Below are 14,548 nucleotides of genomic sequence, written 5' to 3' on the forward strand. Positions count from 1 at the left end.
TGCGTGTAATTAAATCTTCGGTTCTCGAGCAAGAAGCAGATCCACTAGAAAGATTTAATCAAATTCGTCTTCCTCTTGGCGAATATCGAACGACTCGAAGAAGTGAGACAGTTCAAAATTAGATCAAGACGTTAGGATTAAATCGAGGAAGTTTCGCAGGGGAAGCTGTTTTTAGTATTTCGGAACTGCCTCGATTCTTAAAAGTTCGTACCAAACTTTAAGTGTCGCACTATATGTCTCCCGGAGGCTACATTTCAATTTCAGGAGCGAACGGTTAGAGTACTGTAAAACATCTTCGGGAATTAACTGTAAATTTCGTAGAATTACACCCAAAAAGTTTGGAGCTATTATAACACTGTAATTTGATGGATCAATTACGAAAAGTCAGAATTAAATGGAGCAGTAAATATCATCAAATAATCTTAATTGTAATTTAATTTTACAATATTACCAAGTATATTTTATTTTACTTTACCTTACTTTAATTTAATAATATTGCTAATTGTAGGTCACTTAACTTTAATTTTGTAATATCAATAATTGTACTTTATATTTACATTAAATGTAAAAATATTAACATGTACTATTATAAAAAACAATTCGATGGAATGGAAGGTGTATGTAATGATTATATTAACAACAATATTCGACCACACATCGTTCAATCGTCCTTAATTACTTGTTAACTTGGTCAGAACCGATAAGCTAGTTAAACAGATGAAATCTTCTTGTCGGCACGTCAATCAGCGCGTCGAATGAAAATTCTACTTGGATTTGATGCAAATCGATTCAGGTATATCCGGTGCAGTTCATATACATTCCCGTCCCACAGTTTCAGGAAGATCATAAATTATTCGATCGGCCTAATTGATGTTTGCCACGCGTTTAAAACTGGGTGTTCACGAGGCAAGGACACATTCAATTTAATCTCCACGCGGTGAAATTAATTCACACATTCATTTTTCCAACATTCATTAAGTCGACAATTAAATTTTTTCCCATTTAAAAAAAAAACTGTTTTGAAAATGATTACTAACAACACATTTAATATCAATATATCTGTTTTACGGATATATAAATAAATTAATTAACATTTACAAACAAAGGTATCAAACCCGGAAATTGAAATAATTATGAAACTATGTGTGTAAATACAGTAAGTCAAGTCTAACAAATTATAATTTCTTTGGTGTAGAATTTTACTTTGATCGGGTGATATCACCCCTTGAAGAAATGCAAATTTCTTTCCGCGAATTATCTTGAGAACGGTAAGAAATGGCGAAAAACAGGTTAAACAAAAAACACTTTGCTGTTTCACTTCTATAAAATAGTAAAATATTTTATAGTAACGTCTATAAAATTTTTCAAAATTCTGAAAATAAGATAACTGTTTGAAAAATTTCATTCTACTGTTTTATAGACGTGAAACAGCAACGTGTTTTTTGTTTAACCTATATTTCACCATTTTTTACCGTTCTCAAGATAATCCACGGAAAAGAAATTTGCATTTTTTTCAAAGAGCGGTTTCACCCCTTTAAAGTGAAATTTGAAATGTAGAAATATTTGCAATGTATAAGGCTTGACTTACACGCACAGTTCCATAATTTTTTTAATTTTCGGGTGCGATACCATTCCTCGTTAGTTATCCGTCGACTATCGTTAAATGTCAGGGTTCCGAATGAAAATTAAAATCGTTACAGTCTTCACGATATCTGCATCGCTGGTTTCAGTGTCACACAAGCTGTCCTCGCGTCCGTGCGATTATTCGTTCAAAAAAATACCGGCCTTGGCTGGACTAGCGGAAGTAACGATATTAGTATCGTCGGAATCCTGGCATTCCGGGAAGCGGCAAAAGCTCGGTCACACATTAAATCGGGAGCCGAGGAACGGGCCTCCGCATCGGAGGGCGTCAGTCACCAGGAATTTAAATTTCACGTTGGTTGTGCACCGACGCGAGGTCGGCCGTTCGATCCGATGTGAGAAATTACCGCGGAATCCGCGTGTACGCAAACTCGTCACGAGCCTACTCGTCATTTCACACGATGCGCGATCGGTCGAATGAAAAAACGAGCGAGGAAGGAATAAACGTTAAGGATCGAGTGTTACGCCCGCCGCGATCACAGAGCATTCATGGTAATTCGCGGTTACTTGAGTGAGGGAATTAATTCAATGCGTTTCAATTAAATGACTTACAAATTCGTTTTGAATTAAAACGTTTCCTCGCTGGTTAGGGATTTTTCATTTCTGAGGAATGATGGGGTTCAGTTGAAAGCAGTAAATACTTCGAAGATTGAAGGATGTAAGGTTGTTTTTGTGAATAGGAATTTCATTAAAAGGTGCATACACTTCACATGCATTTCATTGCACTTTTGTTTGGGAAAGATAATCATTTCTTTGGCATTAATATCATACGTGGAATATTTTGGAAATTTTTGATTTTCTGTCATTTTATTGCAAATATATGAATAATATTTATAACAAATTTGCTTTGTAAATCATTAAGCCTGTTGTAATAAGAAAATAAAGATAAATCAGATAATCTTTCGTATGTATACACTTTTCCAACTCTTTCTAATACAGTGTAATACAAAAATAAGCAAGATACATACGTGTCCCCTTTCTCTAAATTCGAAGGTAATAAAGACATAAAATCGATGTTTGATACATTTTATATAATTAGAATAAAATGTCGTTCTCTCATTTCCAACGATTTCTTCCTTTTACGAATTCGATGGTGATAAGGACATAAAATTGATGATTGACTTAATGCAATTACAATTCAATGTATTATTTTCTTTTCTAATGATTTCTGTCTTTCATAAATTCAAAGGTAATAGAAACATAAAATCGACGTCTGGCTTACCTTATGTAATATAATACAATGTATTGTACTTTTATCCAATGATTTCTTCCTTTTATAAATTCGAAGGTAATAGAGACATAAAATCGATGATTGTCTTACCTTAAACATTGTCGATTGGTGCGTCGAAACGCGGCGGCGTTCTCGCCGTAATGATTTCATGCGGTGCGAAATCATTCACTCGGGTACCGGGCAGATAATACACGAGGCAGGAGACCCCGACGAGGAACAAGAAAAACAGGAACACGAGGTCGAACATCAGCAGGGAGTTCAAGGTCATCAGCTGCATCGTGCGCGTACAACTTTCTCCACCATTACACACATATACACAGCTGGCGCACGCAAGCGCTTTGTCACCCACGCAGGAAACTTCACGACCTTGATCCAACAGGATTTTTCGAATTCTTAGATCACTAACCTCGTCATCCGCAGTGTCATTTCACACGTAGCATTAATATGAAGCTCCGATTAAATCTGACAAATTTGATTCATTTTCATAAAAACTGCAGTTATAACACGATCGATCTTAAATTCGAACGTAGCAATCCATTAATCTAACAAATTAACGTTCACCGATAATAATAATAATAATAATAATAATAATAATACTGATACTGCACCAGTAATTAATATCATAGTAATGATCATTGTATCGATACCCAGTGGAAGATAACGTAACGTTTAACTAAAATGATTTAGTATTAATTGTACTTAATTATTACGATTATCTTCTTTTTATTTAACGTTCGTGGTTTACGATGATAAAATATAATTTTACGTTTTATTTTTATTTTTACCGATTTATGGAAAGCGAGAATATATCTGCGTTCGATTGCAGTTCCATTTCAGATTTATTTTTCTTTAATTGATCGCTCGTAACAGCCACAGAAATTCTCGCGGTTCGAGATGGTCCGGCGGCCAACTGATACGTCGAACTGCAAATCGAATCATAATTGGATTTTCCGTGAAGGTTATCAATACCAAGTTATGCGTGAATCGTTAATACCATCAGTGTCATAATAGGCTATTCGTGCGCCGTGTATTGTGATTTCGGCAGTTACGGATGGCACTTTTATACCGGATGTAATGCACCGTAATTGAAATCATTATCAATGACATACCGGCGAATCTCGGGCCAGCTCTGGCTTCTGGAAACTCGGCCCTCGCAACACATTTGTAATCAATACTAATTCATTAACGATTTGTATATCGCAAATTTAATTTTTCCATCGAGACATTCATATTGATTCATGAATTTATAAATTTCAGAATATGGTAATTCTTCCGAATAAAAATAAATTTCGAAAAAGCTGTTAGCGAGAATTTTATTTCGACGCGTAAAATTCAGTATTAACGAGGATCTATAAATAGAAATTTAAATGTTCCCGATTATTTGCGTACTGTGCCATTTTATTCAGACATTTATTCTATTGTTTCTAGGAAACTTGATGTCCGTTTATTTAGATTTTGAAACTTAGAAATCTAACGGTGGACAATTAGGATACATATTTATGTGATTGCATGAATCAAAAACAACGTAAATATTTAGCAAATAATGTCTGTAGGATCCAATGCGCGTCATATGGACGCGTTCCGTAAGTCTAGTATTAATGAAATCAGGTGTTTTACGTGCAACAGTTCAACAAGAATTCAAACTGATTTATCTAGTTTGCCGTGGAGGAAAAGGGGAGCAAAAGGGCAAATCGAGGATACTTCAATTGATTCTACGGATACAATGCATCGGAAAGGTCAGGGATTCCAGTCCCTTGAGACAGAATGGATGCGAGCCATTAGTTGCAAAGGCAGTAATATAGCGGAAAGGAGGACGTTTAAGTGCAGAAGACAGTATCGACATTGATCAGCGATTAGGTGCAGCCAGCTCGGAGGAAATTTCCGCGGGGGATCGCTTGCATTTCATTCGAGACGGGGATGCACTCGATATCAGAAGTGGCAACAGCGGAATACGAATTTTGAAGAATATATTTCCATTATCAATCAATTAACGCCTATAATTTTCCGAAGCATTTTTTATTTCTAGCTTTATTCTATGAAAAGTGTAATTTTTGTTAAAAAATATTTGATACATAAACAAACTTATTTTTTATTTATTTATTCCTTATTACTATAAGTAATTATACCAGTGTTTAATTTACTAATTATCATCGCACAACTATATTGACTATATTAAGAATCAAATAAATTGTAAATGAAATTCTAATTTATCTCTCACTTTTGTCCATGAAAATTCAAATTTACATAAAAGTGTGCTCTATAACCAGTAGAATGGAGTATAAACAGTGCAATAAAACGTAAGGAAAGCTTAATAGGTGATTACAGATAGTAATTAGCGGAATTAAAATTGTTTATACCAATTTCGCCAATGAAAGTAGAAAATTAACGAAGCTTTTCAAGTTTTACTGCCGGAAGTTCGAGCTCGCTTTTTCAACCGAAGACAGCTTCATTTTTGCCATTGCGATTGAATAATTTTTACAGGATACGAGCCTGAAATTAAACCAGGCAGAACAACAATTTTACTGGATTTGTTAATGGCTGCCAGGAAACGCGGCTTACCTCGAGCAATTCGAAGGAAAATGTGCGACTTCGATCGACATCTTGTTAAGCCACTTGACATTATTTCACCGGCGTTCGACGATCTCGTATTTCTGATTCGCTTAGACATTGATGTCGGTTTAACGTCCAGTTAAAACTGACTGGGTTAAATTGATTTCAGCCCTTTCCTTGACAAATTTATTCTGAGTAGAATGACGCTTCCATTTTCCAGATTAGAATTTCTCGTTGAAAATTTCACTTGAAATGAACTTGAAATGATTATATTAATTTCGAAGTTATTCGAATGTTCAACAAATTTTTGTCAGGTCGACGATCTTTGAATATTCAATTCGCCGACTGAAATATGCAATTTTTTAATTATGATCCATTTGTTAAATATATAATCTATTATATTAATATTTGTATATTTTATATATAATATTTATATTAACATTTATATATTCTTATATAATATTAAACCTCTGTACTCCAGAAGTGTTTCACTGGAAATACTGAACATTTTTTAATGAGATACAGATGACATTTTCTGAATATAACTTGACGAGAAATCGGACATAAATTGAGAAACAAAATTATTTTGTTTCAATATTTTACATATTGATGCAATAGACAAAGTTTTATATTAAATATCAAACATTACAATTTTGCTGTATCAAATCAATTGGTGATCGAGAAGCGTCTCTGGAATACAAAGGGTTAGTAGTCCTAAGGATTTTTTATAGTTAATAATTTTTTACAAGAAATTCTAAAATTCCTCATTCTAATGTCCGACAGCATCACAGCTGTGAATCTACAATACTCGCTCCCGCGCAGCAATAAAACCAAACGGAGAATGGCATGCTGCCATTCGTGCAAGCATAAGAACTGAATAAAGGAAACGTCATACTCGTTTACCAGCTGTTGCATGTCTTTCACGTGTTTTTACTCGCAGGACCTGCTGAGCGTAATTCGCCCAATCAAAGAACGCAATAGCCTACACGACTTCAGTATATCTACGGTTATTGCTGTCCATGTAATCCAACGTGTCAAGCAACATTTCATATTATCAACAGTACCAGTAGCTAATTCATTATCTTTTTTCTTTGATAATAACAATATTATGTTAACAAACACTTCCTTTCATTCCAATTTTCGAGAAAATTCCAATGATTCCATCGATCCCGGCTTTAGACAAACACAGTACAATTTCAAAGAAGAATGATGAGGATATTTTTAAATTAAAATGAACACTTGATTTTCGCAGAGACAAACAATAAACCCACTTAAAAAGTCAATCATTTAATTATTCCACGGTACACCAAATATTTTGCAATCTCTCAAAATCGATGGTTTAAAAGACCCTCAATTGACAGAAGAAATATCAGAGAAATTAACCTTTTGCGGACGAACGTCGCCATAATGGCGATTTCGAACTTTGATATTTAAAATCGAAAGCTGCAAATGGATAATTTAATTACTCAAATAATAAGAGGTTAATATATGAAATTTCTGCTTTTCTAATATTTAAGACTTCACTATACAGGGTGTCCAAAAAGGTTAGGACCAAAGTTCATATAAACTTATGTCCAAAAATTGCTTTATTGGAAAAATATAAGCATTCATAGAGTTATGGGCAAAATTATTATCTTCAGTGAGTTATTTGTTACATTACCTATGGCCTCAAAACCTTTACTATCAGTCGTTCTATCGTCTAGGAAACATCTGGAATACACAAAATGCAAATCGCATAATTCAGAAAACGTATACATTATTAACTGCAATCGTATAAATGAAATCGTAAAGTAAATGTGTCTTGTACGACCAAATGTTTCCTAGACTTATGTCTTTCCAATAAAGCATTTTCGGACATAAGTTTATATGAACTTTTTCATCTATTTGACCCAGTAATATGTAATACAAATTTAATCTCAACATTTTTGGACACTCTGTATAATACTCTATCATATAAATTACTCTCAAAATTAAAAAAAATTCCCATCTACAAAATACTAACCCTTTGCCATATAACAAGTCTCTTGTATTTAAGAATCCCACCTTAATGTAACAAAAATCAATATTATTCATCGCACATAGTGAAAAAATCGTAGTAAAACAATAATTTCCTATCATCAAACTTTCACTTTCAAACCTAACCGCGCAGCAACAATAAACTCGAGAAAATAAATGTCTCAGCATTCTTGGAAATGAATCGTATTAGTAGTATGAAACTAGTAGTTGCAACATTTATTGCAACTGGAAAAGTCAAGTTGCACGAGCGCGCCATGATTCTCGTTCGATTCCCGATATCCAACACCTACGAAAGTGCGAAGAGGGAAAATGGAACTATCTATTGCCCGGACGGTGGCGCAAGTGGTATCTGGGAGAACGAGTAGAGGGAAAAGGAAAAAAAAAGAGGGCAGGATAGACTCGGAACGTCCGTAAGAGGCAAGGGACGGATATAGACCGCAAGATAAACGACGTATTACTGGTATAAAGCAACATCCTCCGCCGTATGTCGATGCCCGTTTCTGTCAACCCGAGCTGTTCCTGCTCCGCGCCGCAACTCGTATCTCTCCTCGGCGTATCCTCTTTTCTCTATCCAATCGAATGACGCCATTGCGACGCGATCACGCACGAGAAAAGAAACAACGCACGCCTCCGTGAAATTTGCTTCCTTTTTTTCTCTGCCGGAAAAGCTTCAGGAAACCGGCAGACGTATCGCGTCACGCGGACGATATTGATTTTACTTTTTCCAGGGAAAACATGATTATTGCCCGGACTGCCGTTCAATTGGCACCTACTGCTCGATAGCCGAACATGGTGGATTGATTGTTCAACGTTAGAAGTGTCGCGCCGTTCGAAACGAACGATTCATATTTTATTTTTGAAATTAAATACTAGAAGAGAAGAAAATGTATATATTAATCTCTTATTGTTAGAATAATTAAATTATCTATTTATTAGGTTTGAAAGTATTAAATGATTTGGTTTATCTTTAATTAATTCTAGGAACTTTTATAGGAAGTTAGAAATAAGTTAGTTTCACTGTTGATAAGTTTAGACGTCTTTAATTGTAGTTCGATTGCATTAGATTGATTGTATGGATTTCAAATAATTTATTATTGTAAAAAGTAGTAATTTATTCACTGTATAGTAAATCTGTCTGTTCACTCATTGTAAATTTCACTTTTTTAATTTATATTGATATATTTTTAAACATCTACCAAACCGAAATTTGTTTATCAAAAAGGAGGAGGGATATTGTTCTTTAATTTTATTTTGGATTTGTATTAGGACTAGCAATTAAACGATAGATTAAAACTTCTGCAATTACACGGTATCAATGTACAATATCTTAATATTTGGAAAGATGTACATGTGCGTCAATCCTTCGTTGAACAGAAATGTAACTTAATCGACTAAATAGGAACTAGCTTTTTTAGTAAAGAACTCTTAAGAAAGATCTCTCTAATTCGTAGTAATTGTTTTCACTTGTACGAAGTAACTAACTAGAGATGAATGAAAGGGGTGGAACTAAAGAAACTGTGAGAACTGTTATCGGAAGATAAAGGAGCCGGTGAAAAACTTCATGAATGCGCGCGAAGTTAACCTAAATCTTTGATGAATGTAGCATGGGGAACGGTTTAAAATCTCCGTCTGACCGTTCCACCAGCTACAAACTAGATAACAAATAGGAATGGTATAAGAAACCTATTCGGAAGTAAAACAGACTTGGCTTGGTAATCCTTAATCGAAACTTGCCTGCTGCCGAGTCAAGTGCAAATAATAACTTCCACGATAGGGGATGGACGGCGCGATTCAATTTTAAGAAAGATGGACGACGGCGGAGCTTTTTTCCCACAGAAATCCTCTTCAAATTAAACGCTGATAATCACTTCATCGAGACTTAAATACTTAAGATCGTTTATTGCTGTAACAGAATCATAGACGTTAAGTTTTTTAATTCGATTGAAATAAATATCAATGTCTTCACTTAAAAATTTCGTAACGTCTTTCTGTGCGAACAGAGCAGTGATTTATTATCAACTTAATCATTATTCACTTTTAATTTAAAATAATATCAGAGCACTGTTACAGAATTTTTGAAACTGAAATGAAATATGGAACTACCAGTTCGTAAAGCAAAAGTGATCATTAAACATCAAATTTTCCTCTCGTACAATAGAATTGAAAGTTTGATGGTTAATAAAGTTTTTCCTTTCATTCACAGGTGGACTCTAGTAATGATATGCATTCAAAGAATTCTTTCTTTTAATTGGAATGTAACGAAGCTCTTAATAGAACGGAAGAATTCGATTCCAGTTTCCAGAAGTAAGTGGATAAAGATACGTATTTTCATAAAATCTGTCTATAGTCTAATGATCGTTTTGAGTTTCCTCGGAGACGAAGCTCCCAAGAAAAATCAAAAATCAGCTTCATCGATACCACGTATTTCAAGGCACACGGTGAACTGCACTTTCTTTAATTAACAAAATTCCAGTAGTCGGTATATAATTTTTCCTCCGGTTGTCCTGTATTAGTCGTTACCTTCAAAATGAGAAAAATATCTTCCGATCTCGTTTAGTGATCACGTTAAGTCATATACCGCGTTCCTCAATGGACCCGGTTAACGACGGGGGTTGAAGAATCGCCACCGGAAGATTAAGGACCTCTGAATTATACGAAGGGTCGATAATTATACCAGTTCCGCTGCACTACGGAACGTATGAGAAATGGCTTCGTACCGTCTCGTTCATTTCAATTTTACGGTGCAAACGAGTACCGGCCCGGCAAAATATAAGGATGCATCGCGTAAATTAATTCTTTCCGTCGGGCGTGAAACCGATTTCAACACGGTGCCCGCTATCGTTGATCTTACATTTCAATTTCTCGTCTTTCAAGTATAAGATCGCGGTCATGTGAACGGTTTTTCCGTCGAGTGTCCTAACGAACGTGTAACTAATTAATTTAATTACTTATACAAATGTGCATAATTAATGAATCATAGATTTTTTGTGTTTACAGCTTACAAAGATAATTAAAGAAAAATGAAATCGAAAATTCGCATGTAATTTCGTTCTTTAATTAATACGCCTCATTAACTAAGATTGAATTAATAAATACTTTCGTGTTGTTTAATTCGTGTTGAACAAATAATGAAATTTAATTTACATGGTGTGCTACAGTTGTGCGATAACTTTTTTCGATAAATCGCCTCGCAGACAACCCCTTCGTGAAACTTAATTAGAAACAACATAAATTATCAAAGAATATCGATCATATACAAATTATGTAACAATATATATAGAAATCATCACAAAATTATTCTACAGTAATTATTACCAGGTTACAGGATCCCTAGCGTTTATCTTTTTATCGCCTTGTCCGCTTCGGTACGTGCCACCCAGTATATAAATGAGTTTCCGAGCAGTCGCGAGACGAACGGGGATCGTTTATCCGTATCTAATTATATAAATGAACCGCGCAATAGAGAATAAAGGTGACGCTTGCCGGGGCGTTTAACTCGAAGCTGGCTGCATACTGAAATTTCCAAGCGTCGTTTCAGCACTTCCGCGGTCGTTGCTCGTTAGCGGAACGCTAAAGCGGCAGGCGCCCGCGCACCTCTTCTTACGGTGGTTCGTGAACAGCGGAAGTGTAGAAAGTCGACAGAAGAGAGAAAGAGAGAGAGAAAGAAAAAAAAGGTAAGAGAGAAACGAACGGCGGGAAAATAGGGGGATGACCGTGGGGCGTGGAGTCGCGCGAATGCGAGCACGCAATTATTCCCTAGAATGCAACCTTTTCTAGGAACCGTGGACCAGCGTCAAAAAATGCAAAAAAGAGGAAAGAAAGGAAGCAGAAAGTTCCGTCTGACCCGACGGAACTCGATTAAATTAACCTCTTCACGGATACTGATACATAAGAGTACATTTGATTTTAGTTTAACTTTAATCTCTTACCCTATAATATCGTGTCAGGCTCGAGATGGAAGTTTTAAACTGAATTCGACAAGTCTAAATATTATTTACTTTCCTTAAATATGAATGAATCATTTTTTTTCTATTATCAGTGGTTAATCCCTTGCCTGACAATAATGCGTAAGTCTCATAGCGAAGATTTTAAATAAAATTTAGCTAACATAAACATTACCAAGGTCTTGTTAATTCAATTAAATATTATTCTTCTGTTATCAATTATTACACTTTAGGGCAAACGTGGATATAAGATATGCCTAGAATTTTTCTCTGTTTTCAGTAAATTATTAATAACAAAGTAGTTGTACCGGTCTCAGTTGAAACATAAATCGTAGGGAAAGAGATTAACGTTCGAAGTAAATGTTGCATATAGAATAAGTATAAAATTCTTCTTTTTCCGAATAAATTATTAACGTTGAAATATTTTTCTCAAGCAAATTTTTTTCGTATGTTTTTCACAAACAATCTCCATAAGTCTTGATTTCGTTCAATTCGTATCAGTTTGAAAAAAAGGAACTGCAGTCAAATGGAAACTAACATCATGTTTGTCTGTTCGCAAAAAAATTCGGATCTGACGAAATTAAGAACTTTGAACACACGTCTTCATGTAAACTCACATTCGCGAGAGGAAAATTTTTAATATTTCGCGGCAGAGCTTATTACCCGCACGTTTTTTGAGCTTGCAGAATTCTAGAATAGCTCATGTTTGATTTGGAAACGAGCGAACAGAATCGCGCCGCGAAAACTGCTCGGCAATTGATCCTTGTTTGCTGAAAAATATAAAGGGTGAAGAAACATTTGAGGAGTGACTATCGACATGTTGGAGAGTTGGTTATATGAAATTAACACTAAAACTACCAGGCGGGTCAAAATGACTTCAGTCAAATGTTCTTCAGTTTGCAATTATTAAAAAGACAACATATGTTTCTTCGAGAAATTATTAAAGAAATTGATTTAACAATACGTAAACTGAACTATAAATCAATTAAAGTCTCAATAGATGCACTCTTGAAGTTTCTATAAAGAAATTTTAAAAAGTCAATTCAACTGCTCGGTATTTTTAGTGTTAAGATTTTTGACTGATTTTCAAACGCATTCTCCTATGCGTTTTACAAACAATTTTCTGATAATATCCATTGGTATTATTCAATCAATCAAATCAGCTATGTTACGAAAATCGATATCTTCTTTAAATTAAGAGATTTAAGGAAACTGATTCCAATAATATCAGAATTTAATAAATTTGTATTCTATGTCTCACTTCCAGTTTCAACATATATGTTGCATATCGCACGATTTCGTACAACAAAATACATAAAATGGAAAAAATATAATATTAAATCACTCGATTGAATTGTATTATTAGTTGATGACCGCTATGGCATTCAACGTGTTAAATAAAATACAGAAGATAATAAAAATAATAAGTTTCTATAAAGGAAAAAACTATAATCAATTATTTCCACCGAGCACAAATTATTCAAAAAAGTAATTCTCGTACCTTTAAAACTTATAAGATAAAACAAATTTGAGACGTTCATAATAATCTGCGAAATATTAACTAGAACCGACGTCGGAAGAAGACATCTATTAATAAAGAAAGGGAGTCCATTCAAAAGAACAAAGAACACCGTGTTCGCGGTAATTGATGCAACGTTGCGGCGGGAATAAATCGGTCTGCATTAAACGTTAGCTGGACGATTTAGTTTTTGCGGTTCCATTATACATGTACCGTCACCCGAATGTTTCAGGAAAAGAATTTGACGAGGAAGGCCGCCGTCGTCATCGTCGTCGTCGACGACGACAACATATTTGTAAACGAAGCCGGATAAAGTTCCACCAAAGCTCGAGGCATTATTCCTTAGAAATAATCGGGCGATCGAAGGTACCACCGAATACATTACAACCACGGGAAAGGAAAAATATTTTCGTCGCCTACAGGGACTGCCGAACAATTGACGTTATAGAACAGCCTCATTCAGAATAATACCCTTTGACCTGAACCGTGTAATATTCCATTTCTAACACTAGGTTTACGGACATTTATAGCATACTTCATTCTATTGTTCCTAGAGGAATCGACGTTCGTTCATTTAGATCTGGGAAATACGAGGTTTAAAAATTGAAAATTAGGATACGTATTCGTGTATCAATATTAATTAGGCTACTGGTATATTCTCAATAACCAGGTAAACATTTTACACGCACAGAAAACAGAGAAAAATATACGAACTGTTTATGATCATTTTTTTCGTGAAAAGCCTAGACAAAACTTCTTAGGAAAAATTCAGTAAAATTCATTGAAATTTTAGGGGAAGGTCATCAAAGAAATTTGATAATAATATATACAACGGTAATGTAACATTATCATTGTAATTCACTTCGTACCATATTCAAACTTTCAAATCAAAGTCGATAATACCTGGCCGCATTAATTCTCCCTAATTTTTCGCTTCATAGAATTCATCGAGTAGACATTAATTGACCCTGCGTGTTCGTGAAACAGAAACTCTACTGATTGGTCTAATTACCGTTCGAACGCGGCCGACAAAAGTCCGAGTGCTACAAAAATGAATTTTCCGCGTTATTAAACGGCCGTTAAACCGTGAACAGACGTCGTTGCCGTTTATCGGCTACGTCGCTTGATAAAACGCTACATATTCGGCCAACTGAGCCGTACTAATTTGTCCCGTATTAATTAGCACCGTGTAAATAAGTCCACGCCCCGTTACTAGGAGACATGGGACCAGCACAGCGTGACAAAGGGCGTGAACATATTTTTTTGCGAATTCACTCGCGTGAAATCGAAAGGAGAACCGACTCATTATTGACCGAATAAAATCATCGAATTAACTGTTCGGCCGTGTTAAACAGATGTTTAACTAATGACACGATTAATTTACTACTTATCGTTCAATCAATTCAGGTGAACGACAACAAGCAACGCAATGTATTTTCCATGAAATCGCGATTTTAGGGCCTATGCACACGAGCGACATGACACCGCGCAATTGACAAAACGGCAACGGATCGTGACAAGAATGACAAATATATGTATTACGTTTTTTTTAAATTGTGTATATTGTGTAAGGTGAAATTTTCTTTATATATGTGATACATATCTGTAAAACCGCCGTGGGATCGCGTCGCTCTTGTGCACAAGCCC

At 35.1% G+C, this 14,548-nt stretch overlaps 1 protein-coding gene across 6 annotated transcripts in view; it reads right to left on the minus strand.

Moving 5' to 3' along the window:
• Nucleotides 1-14,548, minus strand: part of LOC116427851 (uncharacterized) — a 130,064-nt gene that overhangs the window by 86,702 nt on the left and 28,814 nt on the right. For 2 of the 6 annotated variants that reach the window (XM_076370793.1, XM_076370795.1), the window contains exon 2: nucleotides 2,963-3,334. The exons of 2 other annotated variants lie outside the window; for them this stretch is intronic. The gene's annotated coding sequence lies outside the window, so the exon portion shown is untranslated. Of the gene's footprint in view, nucleotides 1-2,962; nucleotides 3,386-14,548 lie in introns of all 6 variants that reach the window. 2 more of the 6 variants (XM_076370796.1, XM_076370794.1) reach the window with 2 other exon arrangements.

The sequence above is a fragment of the Nomia melanderi genome, chromosome 9, assembly GCF_051020985.1.
Source record: "Nomia melanderi isolate GNS246 chromosome 9, iyNomMela1, whole genome shotgun sequence".
In the NCBI taxonomy this organism is placed as follows: Eukaryota; Metazoa; Arthropoda; class Insecta; order Hymenoptera; family Halictidae; genus Nomia; species Nomia melanderi.